Source organism: Gnatocerus cornutus, unplaced genomic scaffold, assembly GCF_029298725.1.
Source record: "Gnatocerus cornutus isolate USDA-ARS CGAHR unplaced genomic scaffold, icGnaCorn1.1 ctg00000023.1, whole genome shotgun sequence".
NCBI lineage: Eukaryota > Metazoa > Arthropoda > Insecta > Coleoptera > Tenebrionidae > Gnatocerus > Gnatocerus cornutus.
Window position 1 is genome coordinate 4,993,553 of NW_028275375.1, and position 26,698 is coordinate 5,020,250.

At 32.8% G+C, this 26,698-nt stretch overlaps 1 protein-coding gene across 1 annotated transcript in view; it reads right to left on the minus strand.

Annotated features, from left to right (window-relative positions):
• The window catches only part of LOC148166516 (protein dachsous-like), a 174,178-nt gene that overhangs the window by 39,126 nt on the left and 108,354 nt on the right, over positions 1-26,698 (minus strand). The window lies entirely within an intron of this gene.

Below are 26,698 nucleotides of genomic sequence, written 5' to 3' on the forward strand. Positions count from 1 at the left end.
TTTAGATAAGGGGCAACGTCGAGGAATTTCGGTCTTCTCTTCATCCCGGATCGCGCCACACCCGCCAACAGAACAATCAATTATGCGCCGAAGAAAAATCAACGGTTCTGTACAGTCATCCTCTTCAATCTGTGAACAATGTTAGAGCTTGCTAATAGAAAGCGCTTATCGCGATATTGCCATCGCCTCCATGGAGGCGAAGCTGGAGGGCCACCTGGAGCGAGGTTACGTGTCGAAGGGAGTGAGCCTCTTCTTTCCTTCCGGCTAGACAGCAGCCACGCTTTTTCCCTTTAACCGCGCCAATTATGAATGAACACTTTGGATGGCCGTTACGAACAGCAAGAAGCCATTACTGCGATGGGATTTTAATACCGTAATTTATTGTTAATGTGGATTCGCATGCGACGGGATAATATCCGTCCGCGACGCCGAAATAACCGATAAATCTCATCGACGTCGCGGCATTACAACAATGATGTGTGATTGTTGCCTTCATCAGCGATGATAATGAAGTGATGCCACGTTAAAAATGACAAAGAGCGGCCTATACATTTTCATAATAGGTTTATTACAAGTTCTATTAAGAGTATTGACATGAAAAGCATTTCCACTCTTGTAAATACGCAATAAAAAGAACTAAACCTGATCAGTCAATTAATCCGTTAATGAGCCCATGATGTGGAGTTTCTCGATCGAGATTTTTTCCGGATTTTATTTGTCCGTCTCGATGATTTTCCGGGAGTTGATCGGGAGATTTCAACGACAAGCCAAGCGAGCGGCTGATAAAGTCGGAATTCCTGTGAAGAAGTTGAGTCGTGTCTCGGAATCGAACACTTCGTGACAACGGCGTGAAGAGATAGTCGTCGGAGATACGAGCGAAACACTTTCGTCTGACGACACCCGAAAGGAACCCTCCGGACGAATATGACTTACCAGAGCGATCCGGTGTTAAGTCGTCGCTACTTACGATAATTGGATGGGGCTTTCGGGCGGATTTACGAGAGGCCAGGTGGTGGCGCGACACAATGGTTTTAATTAATTTCGCTAATTGCGGTTAGCTTGATGAACGGATTTATGAAATTTGGTTCTGTAGAGACGTCACAACAAGGCGGCGACATAAAGAGGAGCACAAACCAAAATAAAAATCATTTACGAAAATTGATCGGGTCCGGACGCGACAGTCGGGCTCAGCAGACATGTTGGCCTGTCTTCGGGTAATGGATGACGTCCAAAACTGTCATCCTCATTATCAGGGAATTATTTTCGATCGATCATCCTTTACCGAGACCGAAGCCCTTTTCATGATGCACGTGTGGATAATTTGAAATTTGAAAAATTCGCCACTGTTGCGGGATTATGGTAATTCGAGCATTCCGAGACACCAGATAAAGAAACTCGGAGATTATTAAAATAGTTTCATTCCGATAATCTCCTTATGTAGATTAAAATATCCAGTTCTATTAATACGATGGGGGGAAAATTTACATAATACAATTTGCTCTAAAATTAAACTGAAATAAATTTTTGAAGTTTAGCGCCTTTAAGAAACAGATCTAAAGCAATAACTCCTCCAAATTTTGAATTAAATCTTGTCGAGTTATCAAATTTTATAGAAACTTTAAAAATTTTAATGAAAATCAAAATTCTAGTGATCTAAAATTTTGAAATTTAGCACACTTAAGAAACAGATCTGAAGCAATAAGTCCTCGAAATTTCATTAATTTTGAATTTAAACTTACCGAGGAACTAAATTTTATACGACCTTTAAGGAAAATTTGATTTGAGTGAAAATCAAAATTTCAAAAAATTCTAGTGATCCAAAATTTGAAAATTTAACACATTTAAGAAACAGAACTAAAGCAATAATCCCTCCAAACTTTATTGTTTTTTACTTAAAACTTTCCAAGTTACGAAATTTTATTGGACCCTAGGATTTTTTTTTATTTATTATGTGAAAATCAAAACTTGTCAAAAAATTTTTGCTCTAAAATTTTGAAATTCAGCCCACTTAAGAAACAGATCTGAAGCAATAAGTCCTCGAAATTTCATTAATTTTGAATTTAAACTTACCGAGGAACTAAATTTTATAGGACCTTTAAGGAAAATTTGATTTGAGTGAAAATCAAAATTTCAAAAAATTCTAGTGATCCAAAATTTGAAAATTTAACACATTTAAGAAACAGAACTAAAGCAATAATCCCTCCAAACTTTATTGTTTTTTACTTAAAACTTTCCAAGTTACGAAATTTTATTGGACCCCAGGATTTTTTTTTATTTATTATGTGAAAATCAAAATTTCTCAAAAAATTTTTGCTCTAAAATTTTGAAATTTAGCACACTTAAGAAACAGATCTGAAGCAATAAGTCCTCGAAATTTCATTAATTTTGAATTTAAACTTACCGAGGAACTAAATTTTATACGACCTTTAAGGAAAATTTGATTTGAGTGAAAATCAAAATTTCAAAAAATTCTAGTGATCCAAAATTTGAAAATTTAACACATTTAAGAAACAGAACTAAAGCAATAATCCCTCCAAACTTTATTGTTTTTTACTTAAAACTTTCCAAGTTACGAAATTTTATTGGACCCTAGGATTTTTTTTTATTTATTATGTGAAAATCAAAACTTGTCAAAAAATTTTTGCTCTAAAATTTTGAAATTCAGCCCACTTAAGAAACAGATCTGAAGCAATAAGTCCTCGAAATTTCATTAATTTTGAATTTAAACTTACCGAGGAACTAAATTTTATAGGACCTTTAAGGAAAATTTGATTTGAGTGAAAATCAAAATTTCAAAAAATTCTAGTGATCCAAAATTTGAAAATTTAACACATTTAAGAAACAGAACTAAAGCAATAATCCCTCCAAACTTTATTGTTTTTTACTTAAAACTTTCCAAGTTACGAAATTTTATTGGACCCCAGGATTTTTTTTTATTTATTATGTGAAAATCAAAATTTCTCAAAAAATTTTTGCTCTAAAATTTTGAAATTTAGCACACTTAAGAAACAGATCTGAAGCAATAAGTCCTCGAAATTTCATTAATTTTGAATTTAAACTTACCGAGGAACTAAATTTTATACGACCTTTAAGGAAAATTTGATTTGAGTGAAAATCTAAATTTCAAAAAATTCTAGTGATTCAAAATTTGAAAATTTAACACATTTAAGAAACAGAACTAAAGCAATAATCCCTCCAAACTTTATTGTTTTTTACTTAAAACTTTCCAAGTTACGAAATTTTATTGGACCCTAGGATTTTTTTTTATTTATTATGTGAAAATCAAAATTTTTCAAAGAATTTTTTCTTTAAAATTTTGAAATTTAGCATACTTAAGAAACAGATCTTAAGCAATAAGTCTTCCAAATTTCATTAATTTTGAATTAAAACTTACTGAGTTAATAAATTTTATAGGACCTTTAAGAAAAATTTGATTTGAGAGAAAATCAAAATTTCTAAAAAAAATTTGTGTTCTACATTTTTAAAATTTGACACACTTAAGAAACTGGTCTAATGCAATCATCTCATTATTTTTGACTTAAAATTTCCCAAGTAACGGAATTTTATAGGACCCCAGTATTGTTTTATTTCAGAGAAAATCAAAATTTCTAAAAAAATTTTATTTCAAAATTTTGAAATTTAACACACTTAAGAAATAGGACTAAAGCAATAATCCCTTCAAGTTTCATTGTTTTTTACTTAAAACCTTCCAAGTAACAAAATTTTATTGGACCCCAAGATTTTTTTTTATTTTTTAAACGAAAATCAAAATTTTTCAAAAAATTTTTGCTCTAAAATTTTTAAATTTAATACACTGAAGAACCAGGTCTAAAACAACAATCCTTCCAAGTCTCATTGTTGTTCAGTTAAAACTTCCCAAGGTACGGAATTTTACAAGACCCCAAATTTTTTTTTAAGTAAAAATCAAAATTAAAAAAATGCTCAAAAATTTTGAAATTTAACTCATTAGACAAACAGGTCTAAAGTAATAATTTCTCCAAATTTTATTGTTTTTGACTGATAACTTCCTAGGTTACGGAATTTTATAGGACGCCAGGATTTTTTTTAGTTTCAATGAAAACCAAAATTTCTCAAAAAGAGGCACTCCAGAACCGATGTTGTTCAGAGCCATGGGGGAAATTTCCATAATACAATCGACGCCGACCGAAAAATCCCACGAATTGTCGGAGAGTCACGTTTTCGCGGCGTTTCCTGCTTCTTCGGATTCCTGCTGCTCCTCCCGCTCCACTTTTTTAATTGGATTTGAAGAAATCGCCGAAATTAAATCGGTAATACCGTAATAGAGTCTATTTTCAGCGAGCTATTATTAAGGAGCCGTAATCGCCACGAAATTTTAACGAGTGTCCCGCTGATACTATCTTTTGATTAAGGTTTAAATTAACAAAACAAAAACCGTATTTGATTAATTGATGTATAAATATTACGAAACGGTGCCCCCATCACGTTCGCACTAAATCACGCGAGAAAAAAAAATCCGTAATAACAATAATCATAACGAAATGGGGCTTTTAATTAATGCAGCGGCTCTCATTGACAGCTCGAATTTCTGGTTGATCCGACGATTCCACAATGCCTGTCAAAATACGCCACTTGCCGCTAATTGATCTGGAAATGTGTTATGACAAGCCCCGGCGATGCGCCGCATTTTTCTTATTTTTTTTCACCAGTCAGATGTGACATGTTAATTCCGACCGGAGCGCGACTAGGTGTGAATTCTTCGTCGCATCGGATTTTTTCCCAACTTGATATCGCTATCGACGGTTTTGAAATAAACAAGTTTGCCGCTGGTGCGTAGGTGGCCGGACAATGCCTTGGTATTCCATCGATGGCGCAGAGCGAATCCACCCTTAGAGCTCCTGTGGGAACCGTAGATCTTCATTTGAAGCCGAGAGTCGACGTGTAGGTTCAAAAGCACCACGACACGTCCAATACATATCTTTATGTTAAATATCCGAGTTCGATCTGGCACGAAGTCGGCGTAAAAACAAGCCGATTTGAAATGCAAAGTGGAAACGGTGCAACGGTCTTTGCGCAAAATCGTAAACATGCACCGCAATCTCGCTCGTTGTTGCTACTGTTCGCTTCTTATCTTAACAATCGCGCATTCTTACACTCTATCAGTTCCAACTGATGAAACGGAAAAATTCTGTGTAGGAATGGACCGAAAATCGACGAGGTTACGAGTACCTCCTCCTCTAACAGTACTTTTTCTTAGGCGAAGAGCCCCGTATATAATTGATAAAAATCGGTTCCGTTGATAAAAATTCAAATCACAGCTCTGGGACGGAATGATGATTTCGTTTCGATATGTGATTCTGAGCTCGAGATGGCCGGGAACGCAAATAACCGTAATTAGAAATGCACATTCCGCTGGAGCTCACATCAGATCACAAAGTAATTATTTCCTTTGCTGCGTATTATTGGGAACTGGATTCGCCTTAATTGCAAATTAAATGGACAAGAAATTTTTTTGGGCACTTTCAGGACCGTGTGGCACTAGACATAAATTCAAGGTGAAACGCATCACAAGTTATTAAAATTTCTTGCTCTAAAAGTTTGAAATTTTACACACTTAAGAAACAGATCTAAAGCAATAAGCCCTCGAAATTTTATTGATTTTGACTTACAACTTCTCAAGTTACGGAATTTTATAGGACACCATGGCTTTTTTTAAAAAAATTTTTGCTCTAAAATTTTCAAATTTACCTGACTTAAGAAACTGATCTGCAGTAGTAACTCCTCCAAATTTCATTGTTTTTGACTTACAACTTCCCAAGAATTTTAAAGGACTTCAGGATTTTTTTTTATTTATTAAGTGAAAATCAAAATTTCTCAAAAAATTTTTGCTCTAAAATTTTGAAATTTAGCGCCCTTAAGAAATAGATGTAAAGCAATAACTTCCAAATTTCAATAATTTTGAAATAAAACGTACCGAATTACCAAATTTTATAGCACCTTTAAGGAAAATTTGATTTGAGTGATAACCAAAATTTCTAAAATTTCTATTCTGAAATTTTGAAATTTAACACTTTAAGACTTCCAAATTTCATTGTTTTTGACTTAAACCTTCTCAAGTTACGGAATTTTATAGAACACCATGGATGTATTTTTACGTGAAAATCAATATTTTTATAAAAATTTTTGCTCTAAAATTTTGAAATTCAGCAGACTTAAGAAACTGATCTGCAGTAGTAACTCCTCCAAATTTCATTGTTTTTGACTTACAACTTCCCAAGTTAGGGAATTTTAAAGGACTTCAGGATTTTTTTTTTATTAATTAAGTGAAAATCAAAATTTCTCAAAAAATGTTTGCTCTAAAATTTTGAAATTTAGCGCCCTTAAGAAATGGATCTAAAGCAATAACTTCCAAATTTCAATAATTTTGAAATAAAACGTACCGAATTACCAAATTTTATAGCACCATTAAGGAAAATTTGATTTGAGTGATAACCAAAATTTCTAAAATTTCTATTCTGAAATTTTGAAATTTAACACTTTAAGACTTCCAAATTTCATTGTTTTTGACTTAAACCTTCTCAAGTTACGGAATTTTATAGAACACCATGGATGTATTTTTAAGTGAAAATCAATATTTTTATAAAAATTTTTGCTCTAAAATTTTGAAATTTAGCAGACTTAAGAAACGGGTCTGAAGTAGTAACTCCTCCAAATTTCATTCTTTTTGAGTTAAGACTTCCCAAGTTAGGGAGTTTTAAAGGATTTTTTTGTATTAAGTGAAAATCAAAATTTCGCAAAAAAATTTTGCTCTAAAATTTTGAAATTTAGCGCCGTTAAGAAACAGATCTAAAGCAATATCATTTCCAAATTTCAATAATTTTGAATTAAAACTTACCGAATTACCTTTAAGGAAAATTTAATTTGAGTAAATACCAAAATTTCTAAAAATTCTATTCTAAAATTTTGAAATTTATTACATTTAGAAAACAGGTCTAAAGCAATAAGCCCTCCAAATTTTATTATTTCGAACTTCAAATTTCCCAAAATACGGAATTTTATAAGACCCCAATTTTTTTTTAAGTGAAAAAATTCCTAAAAAAATGTTTGCTCAAAAATTTTGAAATTTAGCAGACTTAAAAAATTGATCTAAAAGTACAACTCCTCCAAATTTCATTCTTTTGTGAAATAAAACTGCCCAAGTTGCAAACTGTGGAAATTTTTGGTTTGAATGAAAATATTTATTTTTAATTTTTTTTCGTGCTTTAAAATTTTGAAATTTAGCACAGTTAAGGCACAGGAGTAAAGCAGCAATCCCCCCAAATTTCATTAATTTTGAATTAAAACTTACCGAGTTACGTAATTTTATAGAACCCTTAAGAAAAATCTGATTTGAGTGAAAATTTCTAAAAAAATTTTTGTTCTAAATTTTTGGAATATAACACATTTAAGAAACAGGTCTAAAACAACAATCTCTCAAAATTTCATTGTTTTTAACTTAAAACTTTCCAAGTTACAAAATTTTATTTGACCCCAGGATTTTTTATTGTTTTTTAAGTAAAAATCAAATTTTCTTGAAAAATGGTTGCTCTAAAATTTTAAAATTTAGCACACTTAAGAGACGGATCTAAAGCAATGACTCCTTAAAATTTCATTAATTTTGAATTAAAACTTACTGAGTTACGCAATTTTATAGGACCTTTAAGAAAAATTTCATTTGAGTGAAAATCAAAATTTTTAAAAAAAATTCTGTTCTAAATTTTTAAAATTTAACAGACTTAAGAAACTGATCTAATGCAATATGCTGTCCAAATTTCATTATTTTTGTCTTCAAATTTGCCAAGTTATGGAATTTTGCATGTTTTTTTTAAGAAAAAATCAAAATTTTAAAAATAGAATTTTGAAATTTAATTTACTAAACAAACAGGTTTAACGTAAAATTCCTCCAAATTTCATTCTTTTTGACTGAAAACTTCCCAAGGTACTGAATTTTATAGGACCCCAAGAATTTTTTTATTTCAGTAAAAAGCGAAATTAAAAAAAATTCGCCTTAATTGCAAATTAAATGCCAAAAAAATGATTTTGGGTGCGCCACAAGAGGCACTTCCAGGACCGATGTTGTTCACAGCCATAAATTCGAAATCAAGGTGAAACTCATCGAAAGTGATTAAACAAACACGGCAATAGCCAATAAAAGTAAACAATTTCATATTGTTGGCGCAATAACTTTTCCTCTTGCAAATTAAATTAGCTCATTTGAGGCCACGGATACCATTAAAATCTAGTTAAAGTCGGTTAAAACTATTAAAATTCTCATCAATTTAAAATGACTTAGCAGAAGCACGGATTTGCCAAGTTTTTGCGTCATTGATAAAGACGATCTTTACAGCCTAATCAGACAAACGGGTGTTATTATGTGGCACGAGTTTGTCTGGGCGCAAGTTTTCCGAAAAAACGTCCAATTTTCGTTGCATGTTGGCTTCTATTCTGCATAATTATCCGAAAATGGGTCCATTTGCATTATTGAATATTCTCGTAGGACAACGAACTTACAAAATGGAGTAACGCCCTTGATATTTTTGACAATTCCGCCATAAAAAAAAAAGTTTACGCGGCGAGTCGAAATTTATGGCCACGAATATTTCTGTTGTGACTAATATTGGAAAAGCTCCGATATGATACGTCTTAATTAATCAATTTAAATTCATTAGTGTATTAGATATCGTTTGAATACGATTTAAAATTTAATTTCCATTTATAATTATGGCGTAATTAAATTACGGTTTGGAAATTCGAACGCACCCTCCTCTGTGGGACTTTTCCGTTTCCGTCGTAGAGATAAATACGACGGCATAAATCCGGGCATTGTGGAATGCGCCAAAGTGACAGAAAGAAATGTCCGCTATTAACGCATGCGCATTAATGCCGGCAGCGTTTATTTAATTTGCGGAGATTACTGACGCTTTAAACCGGTGATAAATGTTAGATATTTGTTGGTTTTTGTTAAACGCTTCCGAGCTTTATTGCGGACGATTTGTTATGAAATTAAATAGTTGTGAACACCGGTAGTTGCGGTATTAACATAATGCCAGATTGTATGGTAATGAAGCCATTACAATACGGGCTCTCCCGGCGGGTTTTTGGGAACGCCACTCCAGATCGAAACCCATTAAATTTTTTCATAACAACGAGCAAAACGAGCAGAGGATAACGGACGCGAAATGGGCTGAAATAAACTGGAATTACGGCTGAAAAACACTGCCGTTAATCACGCTGGGATCTACAATCAACATACTTACCTTATTTCTTGATTAATTAATTTCTGATATGTATAATTACGTGTGGGAAAAACGTCCAACTCGGAAGCGGATTTTTGCCACTCGTGTGACAATATTTCGTTGCAGAAGATGACCTTGCACTCGGAACCGGTTGCCAGTAAAAACATTATAGAGAGTATTATTATTATTGTTATTACTTTACCATTATAATTCAAAACTTGCTTTGAGAAACATAAGTGTCCACTTTGGTTAACATGAGATGTTTCTGCAGTAACGTTGCACACGATTGCTGATAATAAATAGCGGAACGGTTCTAATGGCTCTTCAGGTGCGAAAGCTGCATATATTACGTTTTGTGGCTTATGACTTTGATTTCTCATCATTTCGAGCCGGTTCGACGCTAATTTCATTGGAATTTTACTCGCCAACAGTACCGTGATGAATTTTGGAGAATTGCGCAAAAAGCGTGCCGGATCTGTTCGGAGAACTTTACATTGTTTTTCTTAAATAATACGGAGGTGTGAAAAGTCGTTTCTCAAGTAGATTTGCCCCCTGATTCTAATGCTCCATCTGAGCAGATCTCAGACTCTTAAAACGAAATATTGTAATTTTGGTCTCGTTCCATAATTTTCAAATTTGGTACTTCCAATTAGCAAGTCAAAAGTAGTAACCTCGCTAAATTTCGATGCTCTACGGTTAAAATTACCAAAACTACAGATTTTTAACAAAATAACTAAGAAATTTTTGGTTCGCTCGTAAAACGAAAAATTCTAATTTTAACCCCGTTTGTTTTATTGGCACTTTTAATTAGCAAGTCAAAAGTAGTAACCTACCAAAATTTCGTTGCTCTACTGTTAAAATTAGCAGAATTGCAGATTTTAATAAAAAAAGTAACAAATTTTTGGCCAACTCTTAAAACGAAAAATTGTAATTTCGGTCTCGTTTGTTCTATAATTTTGAAATTTGGCACTCTTAATTAGCAAGCCTAAAATAGTAACTTCCCTAAATTTTGTTGCTGTACGATTCAAATTACCAAAATTACAGATTTTAACAAAAAAAATTAAGTCATTTTTGGGTCGCTCTTAAAACGAAAAAGTCTAATTTTAACTCTGTTTGTTTTATAATTTTGAAATTTGGCACTTTTAATTAGCAAGTCAAAAGTAGTAACCTACCAAAATTTCGTTGCTCTACTGTTAAAATTAGCAGAATTGAAGATTTTAATAAAAAAGTAACAAATCTTTGGTCAACTCTTAAAACGAAAAATTGTAATTTTGGTCTCGTTTGTTCTATAATTTTGAAATTTGGCACTCTTAATTAAAAAGTCAAAACATGTAATTTCGCCAAATTTCGTTGCTTGACTGTTAAAATTGTCAGAATTAGGGATTTTAACAAAAAAAGTAAGACATTTTTGGTTTGCTCTAAAATGACAAATTCTAATTTTAGCCAAGTTTGTACCATAATTTTGAAATTTGGCACTCTTAATTAGCAAGCCTAAAATAGTAATCCCCCTTAATTTTGTTGCTATACGATTCAAATTACCAAAATTACAGATTTCAACAAAAAAAAATTAAGTAATTTTTGGGTCGCTATTAAAACGAAAAAGTCTAATTTTAACCCCGTTTGTTTTATAATTTTGAAATTTGGCACTTTTAATTAGCAAGTCAAAAGTAGTAACCTACCAAAATTTGGTTGCTCTACTGTTAAAATTAGCAGAATTGCAGATTTTAATAAAAAAACTAACAAATTTTTGGTCAACACGTAAAACGAAAAACTCTAATTTTGGTCTCGTTTGTTCTACAATTTTGAAATTTGGCACACTTAATAACTAAGTTAAAAGAAAAAACCTTCTCAAATTTCGTTACTCTACGGTTAAAATTGCCAGAATTACGAATTTTAACAAGAAAAGTAAGAAATTTTTTGTTCTCTCTTAAGACGAAAAAATGTCATTTTGGTCTAGTTTGTCCTATAATTTTGAAATTTGGCACTCTTAATTAGCAGGTCGAAAATAGTAACCTGCCGGTTACAATTATCAGAATTACAGATTTAAAAAAAATATATATAGGAATGCCATCGCTAGGTCTTGCTTCCATTTCGGCGAGCGAAGCGAGCTGCGACTTCTCGCTTTTCCGTCCGAAAATTCCGCGTCGTGCTCCATTTTATTATCTCTCCTGACAGTCTAATAACTATAATCTCCACAGTTCTTTTCACACGTCGTCTGTCATGCCGTAACAGTACACACACTCGTACACAGAGATTAATGGACATCCCCGCTTATTATTCCGTACTTACAGTCTGAGGTCAAATAAATACGCTGGCCATATAATTATTAATTGCTCTATTAAATTCAATTACCGGCGGACCGCCCGCTGTTACCACCGGACGAAAAACCCAAAAACTGTCAACCGTAATTCTTCCAGAACCAGATATATAAATTTAAGAAATTCCGGTTGTATTTTCGTGGGTTCCGGAGTTTGTCGCTCTTGTGCTGGAAGTAATAATTTCCGCAGCTTCGTTACAATTATCAAGATTATGAAAAGCGCGCACACATTTAGCATTCTCGCTTGTGTGTACACAAGCAAAAACGAACCAGCAGAAGCCTGCTCAAACACATAAATACTGTCGCGAGAATAATAAAATAAATAAACGCGAGCAAGCACCAGTACATGCGACGATTCGATAAATTAAAAACAAAGAAAATTAATAACGCATTACATTACAACCAGAGGCGTGCTCGCATTTTCGAGGCCCAGGGACGCTCCTAATTGATTTCGCCAAAATCAAGCTAATTAGCGGAGAATCTTAAATGTCAGTTGCGTCATTTGTTTATTAATTACGCCTTAATCGTTGTAAATTAAACGTTACACGGAGGTGCAAGGAAAAATTATATTTTAATTGGCGACTATGTGACGATTATATAATTGAAGTCGTAGATCAAAACTCTAATTAATAGGTTGTGTTATTAAATTGTTTTATGTTAAGGCCGAGGTGATTTATTGGGGACATTTGCCGTTTTTCGAACGCCCCGGGACTTGGCTCATGTCGTTTTGATGGAAACAGCAACGCAACGGTAGTTTCATAGCGGACAAATTCATGACGCGAAATAATCACCAAGAATGTAACACGAGGAGAACGATTAATCGCTCGGTTTTCTTATAACACATCTTTCTAATGGGCTTGTATTTGTATGTAAACAGTAGTGGACTCGGAGGAGAGGCTTGCGTGACGCTCACAGCTGCTAGAAAAGAAACGGGTTCTTTAAATTGTTTTCTAAAACGACCTGCAAATAAACGAAATTCGGTAAACGTTCGCTTCCCTTCTAATTCCTAATTTTGCTCCGTCAGGTTCTTTTTTTAGGTTCTACTGCACATTTATTTATCTTAGCAAGATTTAATCTAGGGAAACGGGCCGAAATCTGCTTGAAATCCGCTAAATTCGTCGAAAAATCAACTAAAATTGAAGCTAATACTACTCTAATTTTTTAATTAAGAAATTTTTGGTTCGCTCTCAAAACGAAAAATTCTATTTTTTGTCTCGCTTGTTCTAGAATTTTGAAATTTGGTACTTTTAATTATTACGTTGAAAATAAGTGTTAAAATTTCCAGAGTTGCAGCTTTTGAAAAACATGAAGAAATTTTTGGTTTGCTGTAAAAACGAAAATTTTTAATTTTGGTCTCCTTTGTTCTATGATTTTGAGATTTGACATTCTCAATTAGCAAGTCAAAAGTAGTAACTTCTCCAAATTTCGTTGCTCTACGGTTAAAATTACCAGAATTGCAGATTTTTACAAAAATAATTAAAAATTTTTAGTTCTCTCTTGAAACGAAGAATTCTAATATTTGTCCCGTTTGTGCAATAATTTGAAAATTTGGCACTTTTAATGAGCAAGTTAAAAATAGTAACTTCCCCAAATTTCGTTGCTCTACTGTTAAAATTACCAAAATTACAGATTTTAACAAAAAAATGAAGAAAGTTTTGGTTCGCTGTAAAAACGAAAATTTTTAATTTTGGTCTCCTTTGTTCTACAATTTTGAAATTTGGCACTTTTAATTAGTAAGTCTAAAGTAGTTACCTCCCCAAATCTCGTTGCTTTACGGTTAGAATTGCCTGAATTACAGATTTTAACAACAAAATTAAAAAAAAATTATTTAATTTTAATTTTAAAATTTGTCGAAAAATCAACTAGAATTAAAGATTATTGACGTTTTCTCTCTAAAAAAAAACGGGTTTTGAAGCTTTTTTCGAAAAATATAGATCAATATGCATAAAAGAATGAAGTTTTATCAAGATTCAACGGTCAATTTTGGAGAAATCGGGTAAAATGTGCTTAAAATTCGTCGAAAAATCAATAAAATTGAAGGTTGTTGACGTTTTCTCTATAAAAAAAAGGTTTTTGAAGCTTTTTCCGCAAAATAATGAAGTTGTATCAAAATTCAACTGTTAAGTTTGGAGAAATCGCCCAAAGTGTGCTTGGAATTCGCAAAATTTGGTGAAAAACCAATTGAACTTCGTGGAAAAAGTGTCGGCGCCGTTTGATTTTCGTCGATGAAAAGTGCTAAAAGGAAAAGTCGGTTCTCCAGCTGCGTTAATTTTCACTAGTTTCGCTTTGTGCCGGCCGTGATAAATCCAGCATTGCCGTATACGAAAAGGCAATTAAATCTCGTTTCCTGCAGCTCCAGAAAGCTCGTTAGAGCCAGCGCAAATAGCTAATCTAATTAAACCGGTAATCAAAGAAATAATTCTCGGCGTGATTTTTCGGTGAGGTCCGACGTGCGTTATTTCCTCGGCCATGTGTATCTCAAGTGGCGTGCGTGCAACGCCCAGAATTATGTTCCTACACTGAAATAAATAAAGGTGATACACAAATATTTGCAAAATAAAAAGAGTTAATTCATGTGAAATGTACCCCCAGTGTAATTTATTAGCGAGTCGGACAAAGCGAACCGCAATGTCGAATGTAAAATAGCAGTGTAGAACGATTATGTGCGGAGACTATCATAATTCCTCATTGATATTCATATAGCAGTGGCGTAGAGAGATGTTAGTGAACCCGACCCCTCATAAATAAGACCGCATGCATACGGCGCGCTACAATTAATACGAAGCGGACCGTATTTTCTGGATTACGCGTCTCGAGAACGTTTAATCTACCTCTATAAACACAGAGATTAGTTTTTCGACGGCAAAAATTCCAAAACAAGGCGACTCGTAACGCCTGTCATAATAAAATCTACATGGGCATTTGCACGCGTGTAAAATAACATGCGAAATTTATTTGCGGTCGTGTTTCTCGCGAGCTGGACAGATAAATTGACCGGAATAACAATCGGGGAATTAATAAGGGAGGATTGCAAGGGACGCGCAGTTCCACAATGATACGCCACTGGAATATCTAAAAACAGTTTTACCTCGAAATAAAATCAACAGCTCCAAACAGATAAAATTCCGCTTTGAAGGCCAAAAACTCACAGCTTGGACGATAAAATCAAATCCTCGATGACTTGGAAAAATGTCTAAACGAGAACATGAATTTTAAAGGTAAATAGTTTGATAATTTTCAGGAATTTCACCTTGAGACGATTACACTGGCCAACAAATTTCGGACGAAATTGAACTGATGAGTTTTTGTCTCATTTGTTCTATACTTTTGTAACTTGATGCTCTTAGTTAGCAAGTCAAAAGTAGTAATCTCTCCAAATTTCGTTGCTTTACTGTTAAAATTGCCAAAATTACGGATTTTAATAAAATAGTAAGAAATTTTTGGTTCGCTCCAAAATGAAAAATTCTATTTTTGGCCCCGTTTGCTCAATACGTTTGAAATTAGGCACTCTCAATTAGGAAGTTAAAACAAGTATTTCTCCAAATTTCATTGATCTACTGTCAAAATTACCAGAATTACGGATTTTGACAAAAAAAGTACGAAATTTTTGGTTCGCTCTAAAACGAAAAATTCTAATTTTAGTCCAGTTTGTTCAATCAATTTGAAATTTGGCACTCTTAATTAGAAAATCAAAACAATTAATTTCTCCAAATTTCGTTGCTCTATTGTTGAAATTACCAGAATTACGGATTTTAACAAAAAAAGTAAGAAATTTTTGGTTCGCTCTAAAATGAAAAATTCTAATTTTAGTCCCGTTTCTACCATAATTTTGAAATTTGGCACTCTTAATTAAGAAGTCAAAACATGTAATTTCGCCAAATTTCGTTGTTCTACTGTTAAAATGGTCAGAATTACGGATTTTTAACAAAAAAAAGTAAGAAATTTTTGGCTCGCTCTAAAAAAAATTCTATTTTTAGCCCCGTTTGTTTAATTATTTTGAAATTTGGCAATCTTAATTAGGAAGTCAAAGAAAGTAATTTCTTCAAATTTGGTTGCTCTACTGTTAAAATGGCCAGAATTACGGAATTTAACAATAAAAAGTAAGAAATTTTTGGTTCGCTCTAAAATGAAAAATTCTAATTTTGGCCCCGTTTGTACCATAACTTTGAAATTTGGCGCTCTTAATTAAGAAGTCAAAACTTGTAATTTCTCCTAATTTCGTTGCTCTACTGTTAAAATTGCCAGAATAACGGAGTTTAACAATAAAAAGTAAGAAATTGTTGGCTCCCTCTAAAATAAAAAATTCTATTTTTAGCCCCGTTTGTTTAATTATTTTGAAATGTGGCACTCTTAATTAGGAAGTCAAAACAAGTATTTTGTCCAAATTTCGTTGATCTACTGTTGAAATTACCAGAATTACGGATTTTAACAAAAAAAGTAAGAAATTTTTGGTTCGCTATTAAAATGAAAAATTCTAATTTTGGCCCCGTGTATACCATAATTTTGAAATTTGGTACTCTTAATTAGAAAGTCAAAACATGTAATTTTTCCAAATTTTGTTGCTCTATGGTTAAAATTGCCAGAAATTACGGAATTTAACAATAAAAAGTAAGACATTTTTGGTTCGCTCTAAAATAAAAAATTCTATTTTTGGCTCCGTTTGTTTAATTATTTTGAAATTTGGTACTCTCAATTAGGAAGTCAAAGCAAGTAATTTCTCCAAATTTGGTTGCTCTACTGTTAAAATTGCCAGAATTACGAAGTTTAACAAAAAAAGTAAGACATTTTTTGTTCCCTCTTAAAACGAAAAATTCTAATTTTTGTATCGGTTGTTTGATCATTTTGAAATTTGGCAATCTTAATTAGCAAGCCTAAAATAAAAACCTCCCCAAATTTCGTTACTGTACGATTCAAATTACCAAAATTATTGATTTTAATAAAAAAAATTAAGACATTTTTGGGTCACTCTTAAAACGAAAAAGTCTAATTTTTGCCCTGTTTGCTCTATAATTTTGAAATTTGGTAATCTCATTCAGCATGTCAAGAATAGTAACCTCTCAAAATTTCGTTGCTCTACTGTTAAAATTACGATAGATATAGATTTTAATAAAAAAATCAAGAATGTCTCTGAATCCAGCCCTGATGGAGCAAAACGGACTTCATATTCGAAATCATGAGGCACTTTAGAAATGACTTTCCACCTCATCAGTACAATTTTTAATTGAATCTTAAAGTTTGAGAATTTGAGAATAAAAATCTGAAGCCTGAGAAGCTGCAAGAACAATTTCTTATTGCTTATAGAAATGAGTGCTTGGCGGTTGTTTTACTAACTTTGATAAGCTTTTATAGTCGTTCAGAAGCCTTTGTAATTCCGCTAGACGTGAAGTTGGTTAATTGGTGAGACGGTGAGCGTTACTTGCGCGTCATGTAGTTGCAAACGGTCAATAAAATTCTTAGTATAACAATTTTACGGGCGCCATATTTACTTTAATCGACACGTCGCAATAAATATGCTCGCATCGGATGCATAGCTAGAACTAGTTGCTGAAGCAAATCCTGATTTAATTCTCGTGTTATGTTACGACCGCCATTATCCTGTAAAAAGCGAGTGGAAGGATTAGCGACCTAAACAAATCCAACGAATTAATTCATTTACGGCTGTCATAAACATGTAAGTTATAGAGTCGATCCTGATTAACAATTTTATCGTCCGGAAACCCACATGCGCGTTTATTTACCGAAAAAAACCACGAGAAAAACACGCCGTGAACATTTTCAATTAAGTGTTTATGGTTTCCGTGAATTATTGCAAAAAATCGACCTTCTCACTGTCTTTTGTCGACAGACACAACTGCAATTAAATTGATATCTTTTGCTGGGTCACGTCCGTCGATATGACACCGGAGGTCCCGGACTTGTTTCCCGGAATTTACAGATCCATCTCTGCACATATACCACGCCACAGTCCGAGCTCATCCATTCATTACCATACAAACTGCGGTCGTGGTTGTGATGGGATTTACAACCGACGAGAAAGACGCGGAAAGCTTTAATTAACATGTAATTAAACGGAGGGTTGCTAGGCTAAAAACTCCTAGTTTTGATGCCTAATCTCGGATTTATTGGCTCGAAATGTCGTATCTTTCGACCAGACGTCAGATTTTCTCTGAGATTGTCTTAAATACCATTATCTAATTTGCAGGCTCTAAAGCCCCCCATTTGCATTCTATGCAATCTGATCAGATTTCATTTTAGACAATTGCTCTGTTTACCGGACGATTTATCTAATCATTGTTCGGAATCATCAATTAATTCTAAATCGATGCGAATGCAGGATCATAACCGTTCAATAAAATGGCATTTTCAGCAAAACCAATTTCGGTCCACTCTTAAAACGAAAATTTTTAATTTTGGTCTCGTTTGCTCTATAATTTTGAAATTTGGTACTTTTAATTAGCAGGTCTAAAGTACTAACCTCCATAAATTTTGTTGCTCTACGGTTAAAATTAACAGAATTGCTAAAAAAGTACAAATTTTTGGTCCAATCTTAAAACGAAAAATTCTAATTTTCGTTTCATTTGTTCTATAATTTTAAAATTTAGCACTGTAAATTAGCAAATCGAAAGTAGTAACTTCCCAAAATTTCGTTACTCTATGGTCAAAATTAACAAAATTGCAGATTTTAACAAAAATAATTCAAAATTTTTGGTTCGCTTTTGAAACGAAGAATTCTAATTTTTGCCCCGTTTGTTCAATAATTTGGAAATTTGGCACTCTTAATTAGCAAGTTAAAAATAGTAACCTCACTAAATTTAGTTGCTTTATTATTAAAATTACCAGAATTACTGAATTTACCAAAAAAAACTAAAACATTTTTGATTTACTCTTAAAAGAAAAAATTCTAATTTTTGTCTCGTTTGTTTTATAATTTTGAAATTTGGCACTTTTAATTAGCAGGTCTAAAGTTGTAACCCCCCCAAATTTCGTTGCTCTACGATTAACATTAGCAAAATTACAAATTTTCACAAAAAAATTAAAAATTTTTGGTTCACTTTTAAAACGAAAAATTCAAATTTTGGTCTAGTTTGTTCAATAATTTTGAAATTTGGTACTCTAAATTAGCAAGTCAAAAGTAGTAACCTCCCCAAATTTTGTTGCCCTGCTGTTAAAAGTACCAGAATTACAGATTTTAACAAAAAAATGAAGAAATTATGGGTTCGCTGTAAAACCGAAAATTTTTAATTTTAGTCTCCTTTGGTTTACGATTTTGAAATTTGACACTCAATTAGCAAGTCAAAAGTAGTAACTTCCTCAAATTTCGTTACTCTATTATTTCAATTACCAGAATTACAAAAATTACTAAAAAAACATGAAATTTTTGGTTCGCTCTTAAAACGAAAAATTCTAATTTTTGTCTAGTTTGTTCAATAATTTTGAAATTTGGTACTCTAAAGTAGCAAGTCAAAGGTAGTAACCTCCCCAAATTTTGTTGCCCTGCTGTTAAAAGTATCAGAATTACAGATTTTAACAAAAAAATGAAGAAATTATGGGTTCGCTGTAAAACCGAAAATTTTTAATTTTAGTCTCCTTTGGTCTACGATTTTGAAATTTGACTCTCTTAATTAGCAAGTCAAAAGTAGTAACCTCCCCAAATTTCGTTGCTCTATTATTTCAATTACCAGAATTACAAAAATTACTAAAAAACATGAAATTTTTGGTTCGCTCTTAAAACGAAAAATTCTAATTTTTGTCTAGTTTGATCTAAAATTTTGAAATTTGGCACTCTTAATTAGTAAATCTAAAGTAAAATTTTCCCCAAATTTCGTTGCTCTACAGTGAAAATTTCCAGAATTGCAGATTTTAACAAAAACATGAAGAAATTTTTGGTTTGCTGTAAAAACGAAAATTTTTAATTTTGGTTTCGTTTGTTCTATAATTTTAAAATTTAGCACTGTAAATTAGCAAGTCCAAAGAAGTAACTGCCTAAAATTTCGTTGCTCTACGGTTCAAATTACCAGAATTGCAGATTTTTACAAAAATAATTAAAAATTTTTTGTTCGCTCTTGAAACGAAAAATTCTAATATTTGTCCCGTTTGTTCAATAATTTGGAAATTTGGCACTCTTAATTAGCAAGTTAAAAATAGTAACCTCCCCAAATTTTGTTGCTCTACGATTAAAATTAGCAAAATTACAAATTTTCACAAAAAAATTAAACATTTTTGGTTCACTCTTAAAAAGAAAAATTCTAATTTTGGTCTAGTTTGTTCAATAATTTTGAAATTTTGTACTCTAAATTAGCAAGTCAAAAGTAGTAACCTCGCTAAATTTCGTTGCCCTGCTGTTAAAAGTACCAGAATTACAAATTTTAACAAAAAAAATGAAGAAATTATGGGTTCGCTGTAAAACCGAAAATTTTTAATTTTAGTCTCCATTGTTCTACGATTTTGAAATTTGACACTCTTAATTAGCAAGTCAAAAGTAGTAACCTCCCCGAATTTTGTTGCTCTATTATTTCAATTACCAGAATTACAAAAATTACTAAAAAAATATGAAATTTTTGGTTCGCTCTTAAAACGAAAAATTCAAATTTTTGTCTCGTTTGATCCAAAATTTTGAAATTTGGCAATCCCAATTAGTAAGTCGAAAATAGTAACCTCCCCAAATTTCGTTGCTCTACTGTTAAAATTGGCAGAATGACAGATTTTAACAAAAAAAGTTAAAGAATTTTTGGATCGCCCTTAAAAATTTTATTTTTTTTTTCGTTTAGATCAGATATCATTTTAGACCATTGCTCTGTTAACTGAACGATTTATCCAATCCTTGTCCACAATCATCAATTAATTCCAAATCGATGCGAAAGTAGGATCATAACCGTTCAATAAAATGGCAATTTCAGCAAAACAGCTTTGCGCGTTCTTCAGTTAATCCGTTGGATAATTGAATCTGATCCGGCTATAAATTATGTCACTTTTGAGGATCGTGTCTTGAAAGGGGGCAATTTGCCCCGCGTAATTACTTAATTGCTCGAATAGAAATCGCGTCGAATACCCGGTGAGCAAAAAAAACCACACCACACTGGCCGTCATCATCGCGCATTTATTTCGGTGTTGTTAGCGCGCTCCGGCTCGTTGATGTATGGCTCCGGCAAATTGAACGTCAAACCTTGTGCACTTTTATCTCCGATAATTAGTTTACTATTGAAGATGTTCGTGGGCGTGAGTTAAAGACGGTGTCAACTCGATGACCAGATGTTCGGGGGGAAAATGCTGGCGCTCACCTGCAACAAAAAGAAAATGCATGAGAATTGGATGTTTTGTTTCGTGCCCTTTCTCTTTTTGCGGTTAATGAGGCGGAATTGGTGGGAACGCAATTAAATTTTTTCATTTTGAAAAAACCGCTTCCCGTTGGAATCTAGAATAAAATCTAATGCGACTTGTTTTATTAGTCCGAGCTAACCACAATGAAACGTGTATTATATTTACAATTTAAGACAAAGCGATGGAAGCTTCGTTGTTGCGGACCTTTTTTTTTCTTTTCGTTTGGTGATGGCCGTAATGTTCAGAGAAGCGATTCTTGTTCCACTTGAGTACATGATCGACGATTAGAAAATATACAGTGTGAAATAACTTTCCACTTTAATAGTAACGAGTCATTGTTCTTGCTTTGTTATTATCTCGTCCGCGGTTTCGTCTCTCATTAACGAATTGATTTCGTCGTTTATCAACCACGCGGTCTCAAGGGATTTACGACGAACGTTTTTGGTTCAATAAGTCTTGTCATAATACTAATCTCCTCAAATTTCAGTGCTCTATTGTTAAAGTTATCACAATTACAAATTTTAATAAAAAAATATGAAATTTTTTGTCCAATCTTGAAACGAAAAATTCTAATTTTTGTCTCGTTTGTTCTATAATCTTGAAATTTAGCACTCTCAATTAGCAAGTCTAAAGTAGTAATCTCCCCAAATTTCGGTGCTCTACGGTTAAAATTACTAAAATCAGATTTTAACAAAAAAATTCAGAAAATTTTGGTTAGTACGCCCGTAAAACGAAAAATTCTAATTTTGGTACCGTTTGTTCTACAATTTTGAAATTTGGCACTTTTAATTAGAAAGTTTAAAATAGTAAAGTCACAAAATTTCGTTGCTCTACGGTTAAAATTAGTGGAATTATAAATTTTTACAAAAAAAAAGAAATTTTTGGTTCACTCTTAAAACGAAAAATTCTAATTTTAGCCCCGTTTGTTCTATAATTTTGAAATTTAGTACTCTCAATAAGAAAGTCAAAAATAGAAACCTCCCCAAATTTCGTTGTTTTAGGGTTAAAATTACTAGAATTACAAATTTTAACAAAAAAATTAGAAATTTTTGGATCGCTCTTAAAACGAAAAATTCTAATTTTTGTCTCGTTTATTCTACAATTTTGACATTTGGCACTCTTAATAAGTAAGTCGAAAGTAGTAATTTTCATTAATTTCGATGCTCTACAGTCACAATTACCCAAATTACGAATTTTAACAAAAAAAGTTAGAAATTTTTGGTTCACTCTTAAAAAGAAAAAATGTCATTTTGGTCTAGTTTGTTCTACAATTTTGAAATTTAGCACTCTTAATTAGTAAGTCTAAAGTAGTAATTTTCATTAATTTCGATGCTCTACAGTAACAATTACCCGAATTACGAATTTTAACAAAAAAAGTAAGAAATTTTTGGTTCACTCGTAAAACGAAAAACTCTAATTTTGGTCTAGTTTGTTCTACAATTTTGAAATTTGGCACACTGAATAAGTAACTCAAAAGCAGAAACCTTCTCAAATTTCGTTACTCTACGGTTAAAATTGCCCGAATTGTGAATTTTAACTAAAAAAGTAAGAAATTTTTGGTTCACTCTTAAAACGAAAAAAATGTCATTTTAGTCTAGTTTGTTCTACAATTTTGAAATTTGGCACAGTGAATAAGTAAGTCAAAAGCAGAAACCTTCTCAAATTTCGTTACTCTACGGTTAAAATTGCCAGAATTACGAATTTTAACAAAAAAAGTAAGCAATTTTTAGTTCACTCTTAAAACGAAAAAATCTAATTTTAGCCCCGTTTGTTCTATAATTTTGAAATTTAGTACTCTCAATAAGAAAGTCAAAAATAGAAACCTCTCCTAATTTCGTTGTTTTAGGGTTAAAATTACTAGAATTTACAGATTTTAACAAAAAAATTAGAAATTTTTGGATCGCTTTTAAAACGAAAAATTCTAATTTTTGTCTCGTTTATTCTACAATTTTGAAATTTGGCACTCTTAATTAGAAAGTTTAAGGTGGTAAAGTCCCAAAATTTCGTTGCTCTACGGTTAAAACTGCCAAAATTACGAATTTTAACATAAAAAATAAGAAATTTTTGGTTCACTCGTAAAACGAAAAACTCTAATTTTGGTCTCGTTTGTTCTACAATTTTGAAATTTGGCACACTTAATAAGTAAGTCAAAAGAAATAACCTTCTCAAATTTCGGTACTCTACGGTTAAAATTGCCAGAATTATGAATTTTAACAAAAAAAGTAAGAAATTTTTGGTTCACTCTTAAAACGAAAAAAATGTCATTTTGGTTTAGTTTGTTCTACAATTTTTAAATTTGGCACTCTTAATACGTAAGTCTAAAGTAGCAAGCTCGCCAAATTTCGTTGCTCTACGGTTAAAATTGCCAAAATTACGAATTTTAACGAAAAAAAGTAAGAAATTTTTAGTTCAGTCTTAAAACAAAAAAATCTAATTTTGGTCTAGTATGTTATACAATTTTGAAATTTGGCACACTGAAGAAGTAAGTCAAAAGTAGAAACCTTCCCAAATTTCGTTACTCTACGGTTAAAATTGCCAGAATTATGAATTTTAACAAAAAAATTAAGAAATTTTTGGTTCACTCTTAAAACGAAAAAAATGTCATTTTGTTCTAGTTTGTTCTACAATTTTGAAATTTGACACTCTTAATAAGCGAGTCGAAAATAGTAACCTCCTTAAAGTTTATTCCTCTACGGTTAAAATTACCAGAATTAGAAATTTTAACAAAAAAATTAAGAAATTTTTGGTTCGCTCTCAAAACGAAAAATTCTATTTTTTGTCTCGCTTGTTCTAGAATTTTGAAATTTGGCGCTTTTAATTATTACGTTGAAAATAGTAACCTCCCCAAATTTCGTTGCTTTACGGTTAAAATTACCAGAATTACAGATTTTCAACAAAAAAATTAAGAAATCTTTGATTCAATTTTAAAACGAAAAATTCTAATTTTTGTCTCGTTTGTTCAATAAATTCTAAACTTGACCCTCTCAATCTGCGATTAGTAAACATACAGTGTGAAATAACTTCCCAGTTTAATAGAAACGAGCGTTTTTATTATCTCGTCCGCGGTTTCGTCTCTCATTAACGAATTGATTTCGTCGTTTATCGGTTCCGCTGTTCCTCAGAATTTACGACGACCGTTCCGTACAATAAGTCTTGTCATAATATGGGCATGGAAATTTCATACAGTCGCTAATTGGCATAATACGGTAAATAAGTGATAAATTATTCGCCGGAGAAATCAGTTTAGTAGCGTTTAATTAATGTACCAGTAGCAACAATTACAATATTTTACTAGAAAACGATAAATAGCAAGTAATTGCTGAATGGCGACACAAGTCAGTAAATCAACACCTCGTCGCAAATTTCATTGATTTTGACTTTGTCTCAATCGATTTTGGAAAGGAATTTCTCGTGTCAACGCAATCGAAATCTCCGCCGCTCGAGCGCCCAATGGAAAGTAAGCGCATATTTAACATAATAGGGTCATAAATTATCCGACAAAGTATATTGAATAGGATCATACAATCGTAGATGTGACAGCCTACCGAACCTACAATCGTATTGTGCAATAAACTTCTAATCAAAACGAGAATAAATCAGCGTTGACAAATAAGCCGATTCGGCATCGCCAAATTAGGAAATCGGAGCCTCAACTGAACCATCTAAATGTGAGATCTCTTCACCGAGCAGTTTCAGTTTCAGCTGTTGTGCAATGTTCCAGTTCTAGTTTGCGTAAACGCGACGACATCCTGGAGTTTCTCTCCGCATTCTGTAAGAATTCCAATTATGATAATCCTGAAGTAGACACGCTGACTGGAGAGCAAGTGCAAGAGTTTGACGCAACTCTGGATGGCCTTCATGGAATGGGTGCGCTACACGCTTAGGCGTTGTTGTTTTCCCATTTAATTGTCCCTGAAATGTTAGCGACAAGAAGTCTGTTGCTATTATGACGATTGAACTGTGGAATAGCGTGGTATGCATAAACTGAATTAATTACTGCATTCTCACTGTTTCCCTTTACTTACCGTCGCGCTTTAAAGAAGTAATCAACGGGGAGCTATTTATTAATGAAGCAAATAACATAGTGATGCTGGAAGTATCACAAAGTACCGCTAGATTACCGCATTCAATCACAAGGAGGCAGTTTATTATATTGGACGTGATAATCGATTTAGAAATGGACGCTCCATAAAGCCGGCACCGACTTTCTGGATCATGGGGCCACTGAATTCCCTTTCTCCCAAAAAATCGTTATTGTCGATAGCCAATAAATCTAAATTTAACTTTGACTGCTGATTCATTTATTTCGTTCCATAAAGGAGCGATGAAAATTTTTAAAATTTTCGATATCTCGCTTATTTATTAAGCAATCTGTGCTCAATATCTCGGAAAATATTAGAAATATTGAAAAACCGTTTGCGCCATCGTTTTTCTCGCGATTTTTTAAATAAAAAACCGTTCTTACATTTTTTAAAAGTCAAAAGTTGCAATTTTTCGCGAAAATTCATGACTAAAAGTATGCTAAACTTCAAATACCGATATCTCGCTTGTTTTTTGGAGTAAATTTGAGTTATCATCATCAGTGCACGCAGAATTTTTCGTAGATTCCAAATCTGGGATTCAAATTCAGATCCGACAACAAATAACTGAGTTATGGCCGATTAATGTTTTGGAAAGTTGATTTTCATTTTTCCTCGTTTTTCCTAATTTTTAAAGTTAAATATCTCGGAAACTATTAGAGATATTGAGATGCGGTTTGCGCCATTGTTTTTCTCGGCTCATTTTACGTTAGAAAATGTTCTCAAAAGCCCAAAATTTGATAGTCGATTTTTCGCGAAAAAAAATTACGACTCAAACGATGAAAATTTTTCATTTTTTTAATTTTTGGCCATAACTCGTAAACTATTTGTTCTATAGATCTCAAATTTGGCCACTAGATAGATTTCGAGCTCCTCTTTCGACTGATGTATAATTCAATGCTATTAAACGTCGTTTTCATTTTGAAAACATTGATTGAAAGTCACCCTAAAATGACGTTTTCAAAACAGTTTTTGGCCAATGCCTCGTTTATTTATTAAGCAAACTCAACAAATTTGGGTCTCATTTTACGCAGAATTTTACGCTGAATTCAAAAACATGATAATTTTTTAATTTTTGTCAATAAATAACCGAGTTATAGCCGTTTGAAATTTTGGGTTGTAGCCAGAGGGCCAAATTTTTGACGGTTCAAAACAATTCGTGCTCGATATCTCGGCAACTATTTTAGATATTGAGATGCGGTGTGCGCCATCGTTTTTCTCGCGATTTTTTACATAAGAAATAGTTTTTAGAATTTCCAAAAGTGCAAAGTCGGAAAAATACATGCCTAAAACTACGTCAAAATTCTAAGGTCGTTATCTCGCTTATAACTGTAGCAAACTTGCGTTTTTATGCCTCACTTTCCGCAAAATTTCGCGCAGATTCCAAATCCGATCCCAAAACCCCCGTCCGCCAACAAAAACCTCCAAAATTCGCCCAATACCAGAGTCTGATCGAGGCAGCTCGGTGATCCGTCAGCGCCTCTGACGTCTGTTTTGACTAGCCATCCACTTATCTCCGATCCCTCGAAATCTAGCCCATCAACAATATCAACCGCACGACAATCGTACAGTTCGGTAGTCACCGGATTAAGATGGTAGCGTCTTCGCAGCGGGACGCGCACGATCCGTTTTCCAAAGATTTTATGAAACGTTTTCATTCATTAAGACGAGGTCGTAACGGATTTGGTTTGTTTGCTTTCGAAAAATCCGGAGGAATGCTGGGATGAACA